Below are 5,102 nucleotides of genomic sequence, written 5' to 3'. Positions count from 1 at the left end.
TCATACAAAAGTAATTTAAAATAATTTGGTTCTATACTCGAATTATTAGATGTAGTTTTTTTCTTTCCATGTCGATAAATTTCTATTTAGATATGGGGAAATACTTTTCCTGGTTACAGCTGCCCCACACATTGCAGGATGTTTAACTTTTACTTCGTCAGCTGAACACAGCAGTACTCTGCCCAAATATTACATCGAAAACAAAAACATTCCACTATTTCCTAAAATATCTGGTAGAGAATGGTACTGTTGCAACTGAAAATCATTGGAGTCTGAGGCTGTAAGTCATAGTAGCTTGATAAATAGAATCTGTAGTCATCGATCTAGTATTTACTATTTATATAAACTACTCTCATCTGAAAATGAGGATAACAGAACTCACTTTATAATGACTTCATGGTATGATTTAATTTTTTTAAAGTCTTATGTGTACTTAATGTGTTTAATTTTTATTTATTTTATTTTTTCAACGTCTGCAGCACCTGGTATTCTGAGGTGGTCTCCCATCCAAGTACTAACCAGGCCCGCCCCTGCTTAGCTTCTGAGATCAGACATGATTGGGCCTGTCCAGGGTGGCATGGCCGTAGATTCATGGTATGATTTTAAATTCAAATAAAACAATACTTTGCATAATAAGTAGGACATTGTAAGCATTCAATAATTGCTGGTTGAATTTTTACAGATTTTTGTTTGGTACAGGAATTAGCTGGATGACGTTATCAGAAACCTTCACAAAGCTTTCTCATTATGACCATTCTTGATTTTTATGCAAGCAACACAGTCTTCATCATATTTCATGATTCTTTCTAAATAGGAGAAATGATACACCTCTCTCTCTCCAAAGATTATGTTTTAGATCAGTTGCATTGCTTCCTCTAGTGAAAAGAGGTATAAAGGATTGGTATTGGTTTGAGAAAGAGTTCTTAAAACAGACATCCTTTCCTCTCCCCCAAGCAGGATGGAGCAGGATAGATGACAAAGGAAGATGTTAAAAATACTATATTAAGAACTTATGACCTAGGCTCTGATGTGTCACTTCTCATTTACATAAAACTTAGTCTTATTGATTCTGTTTTGAAGCGGTTCAAAAGAATTATAAAAATAGTTTGTAACTGGCTTTACTTTCATAATGCACAGATAGACCATTTCATTACAGTTCTTAAGAGTTTGATGGTACTTTTTATTTGATTCCATTTGGTCCTGGATGGCTGGGTAAAAGTTACTACTGATTTCTCTGCCTTGTTAAGTGTTGAGGCACAGTCATGCAAGCTGTTGTTGATCTTTGTCTCCTCCCCTCCACATTTTTAGGTCATGCACAAAAGCTAGGTGAAATCGGGTCCCTCTCGCTCTCTGAAATCCCACAGTTGGTAGGTACTTCTGTGAAACTAAGGAAGTCAACGTTTTCAGCTAATTTTCTTCCTGGGAGAAACTGAATATATTTGGCCTTCACAAAAGCAAATTGGAAGTCTAATTAAAAAACAAACAAAAAAACTAAATGGCACAAAAAATTGTTTCCTGACATGTTTATTTATACTAATTGTATTTAGAGGAGCACAGAGAGGAATCGTGTCATATCACATGACTGCATGAAGATAAAACTGTCCAAGACACACAGATACCCTCACCTCTTATTTTCTCAAAAGAGAAAAACCTCTCGCACACTCTTTCATATACTGGGAATTTGAAAAATGTGTACATTTTAAGCTCAACCCATTATAGCTGGAGGAAGGGAAGGAGGTGGAAATTACTCTGGATCCTCTATCCCTTTTCTCATTTGAAAAAATTAAAAGAATAAAGGTATTTATTGAGCATCTATTAGATTTTCAGTACTGTTCCAAGTGATCTATATTTGTCCCTTCACTGATTCTACACAGAAATCTTATGTTTTCTAGTTGAAATAAGATATGGCTAAATTTTGCATGTCTGTTATATAACCTAATTGGTCTAAATAACATCAAATTGGTGTGTATGAGGAAAAAGATAAAGGAACTCACAATTATTTAGGGGACCTATACAGTTTTCCCACAGAAACCTGAGATAAGCATCACCATACTAATGTAGATGAGAAAACTGTGGCTCTAACAACCTACCTGTGTTACCCAACAAGACATAAAGTGACTATCTGTGGGGTCCATGGCATGGGGAGAGTGCATGTGCTACAATATTGCTGCTAGACAGGAGTCTTTTTTTTTTTTTTCATCAGCATCATCTGAGTTCTATGTGTTAGTGATGAAGAGAATTTTTGAAATTTGGGTTGAATTACATGCCATTGATTGATAATTGAGTATTTTTGAGTTAGAAAGCCTTTTTTTTTTGTTTAGTTTTGAAGTCTTTTTTTTTTATTAAAGTATAGCTGACATGCATTTTATTAGTTTCAGGTGTCTGACATTTATATATCTTACAGTGTGATCACCATAATATGTCTAGTAACCATCTTTGTGCTGTACTCTACATCCCCATCTTATTTATTTTATAACCAAAAGTTTGTATTTATTCTTCTTCACCCTTTTCATCCATCCTCCCCTCTTTCCTCTCTGGCAACCGTCAGTTTATTCTCTGTATCTATGAGTTTGTTTTATTTGTTCATTTTTGTTGTTTTTAAATTCCACATATAAATGAAATCAGATAGCATGCGTCTTTCTCTGACTTGTTTCACTTAGCAGAATACCTCTGGGTCCATCCACATTGTTGAGAATGGCAAGATTTCATTCTTTGTTTGTTGCTGAGTAATAGTCCATTGTGTGTGTATGTGTGCATGTACACACGTACACACACATATGTGTTTGTATAGAAATATACCACAAATTCTTGCTTCTTCTTTTATGTATGCTAGACCAAATTTTAGAAATTAATCACATAGGTATATTCTCAATTATATTTTAACTGAGCGTCTCTTTCTAACAATAGTAAGAGAAATGTTTAAAAGCAAGGAAGGGATGGGTGAGGTTTTTAATAACCTGAGACATTTAATCAGATCAAGATGGAGTAGGTGTATCCCTGCTCTTTAAAATATTCTGAGAGAAAATAAAACAAGAAACACCTTCACTTTTTTGATTGCTACAGAACTCAGAATAAGCAAGAACCATACTTTTTTTTAAAGAAGCCTAAACTATAGACCCATTTGTACTCCAAATACAATGAATAAAGTATACGGATAGAAATATGTACATAATTTTTACTTTCAGAATACATGACTTTTTAATATGTATTTTAATAAAACATTTCATTATAATATTTTTATACTCTAAGTGAAGCCCTCTTCTAAAACTGACTTTTTTTTTTTCCCCCTTCAAATATGCAACCTATATAACTTGAAGTAATATTTAGGAGAAAGAAACAAACTTTTATTCCATCAAGATTTTGATGTTTAAGTGTATTCTCCAATTAGCTATTGGAAATACTGTAAGTTCATTACTTCTAAGTTAATTGCATTTCACAGAGCAAAGCAGATCAGCTTTCTTTCATAAGCTGTTACTGGATCTTCATACCTTTTGTGGGCTACATTTAGGGACAGTGCATTGTATATTCTATGATAACATATCTCAAATTTTAATGTGTACAAGAATCACTTGGAAATCTTGGTAAAATGCAGATTTTGCATTATTATAGGAGGGGTGGTTAAGAACTAAGTAAAGAAGAAATAGGAGATGGAGGAGTTTGTCTATTTAAGTGGCTTAAAAATAGAAGCTGATTATTTGCTTTTATAATATTGTTTTCTCTGTCACCAGTCTGATTCTGTGATATCATCTACACAGCTAAATAACTCACTCAGGATTTGAGAGGAACAATTTATATTTTAGCAATTCAAACACGTTTTCGTATTTAATTCTCTAAAATCACAATTAGTCTTAAATTTATGGCACTTTGTAATTTGATTGGCAGAATTTCTTTTTCAGCTTTCTCTTTTATTTTATATAAATCATGATTTGTGCCTCTTATAATCTGTGGGATCCTAGATTTCAAAGGCATGGCTCCTGATTACTGCATCCTGTATGTAACTGATCATCTACTTTGCAAAGCACAGCTTGGGCCCCATTAGCTTGCAGTAGTAGTTGATGCTGTGGATTCTGCTGCTGACAGTTAGCCAAGCAGGACTAAAACCATGCAAGGGACAAAATGGTGAGAACAGAGATCTCATTTAGTATTCTGCATGGATTTTCCTTTTGGAGCTATGGGGAACAATCTTGGACTTGCAAATCAAAAGGGTTTTTCTTTTGCTGCTCCTCCTGAGACTGCTCCAAATGCAATTTATACCCTACAGAGAAAAGAATCAATGGCCAACATTTCTCCCTGGAAATGGGTGGTGGTTATTCCTCTTCTGAACATACACTTGACCAAAATTTAAAGACATTTTTGGACTCCCATAAAAAGGGCCTCTCTTCAACTGAAAAGACATTTCTCCAAAGAGGGTGTAAAGATAGCCAACAGACATATGAAAAGATGTTCAAGGTCACTACTAACCATCAGAGAAATGTAAATTAAAACCACAATGAGATGTCGCCTCACACCTGTCAGAATGGCTACCATCAATAAGTCAAAAAACAAGTGTTGGTGAAGATGTGGAGAAAAGGGAACCCTCATGCACTGTCGGGATAGCAAATTGGTGCAGCCACTATGGAAAACAGTTTGGAGGTTCCTCAAAAAGTGAAAAATAGAACTAGCTTATGACTTAGCAATTCCACTTTTGGATATTCAAAGAAATTCAGAACACTAATTCAAAAAGATATATACACCCCTATGTTCACTGCAGCACTATTTACAATAGCTGAGATATAGAAGCAACCTAAATGTCCATCAAGAGATGATTATATAAAGAAGAGGTGGTACATATATACAATGGAATATTACTCAGCCATAAAAAAATTGTACCTTTGCAATGACATGGATAGACCTAGAGGATAGTAAGTGAAATAAGTCAGAGAAAGACAAATATCATATACTCTCACTTATATGTAGAATCTAAAAGAGAAAATAATAACAAAACAGAATCAGACTCAGATACAGAGAACAAACTGATGGTTGCTAGATTCGAGGGGGTTGGGGGGCTGAGTGAAAAAGGCGAAGGGATTTACAAGGACAAACTAGTAGTTACAAAACAGTCA

The 5,102-nt window shown here is 34.5% G+C and overlaps 1 pseudogene; it reads right to left on the bottom strand.

The window, feature by feature from the left end:
* Nucleotides 1-470: 470 nt before the first annotated feature.
* LOC120596428 (uncharacterized) lies at nt 471-589 on the bottom strand (annotated as a pseudogene).
* Between the last annotated feature and the right edge of the window lie 4,513 nt (nt 590-5,102).

The sequence above is a fragment of the Pteropus medius genome, unplaced genomic scaffold (genome assembly GCF_902729225.1).
Source record: "Pteropus medius unplaced genomic scaffold, Ma_sr-lr_union100, whole genome shotgun sequence".
Taxonomy (NCBI): Eukaryota; Metazoa; Chordata; class Mammalia; order Chiroptera; family Pteropodidae; genus Pteropus; species Pteropus medius.
This window is presented reverse-complemented; position numbering and strand designations above follow the sequence as displayed.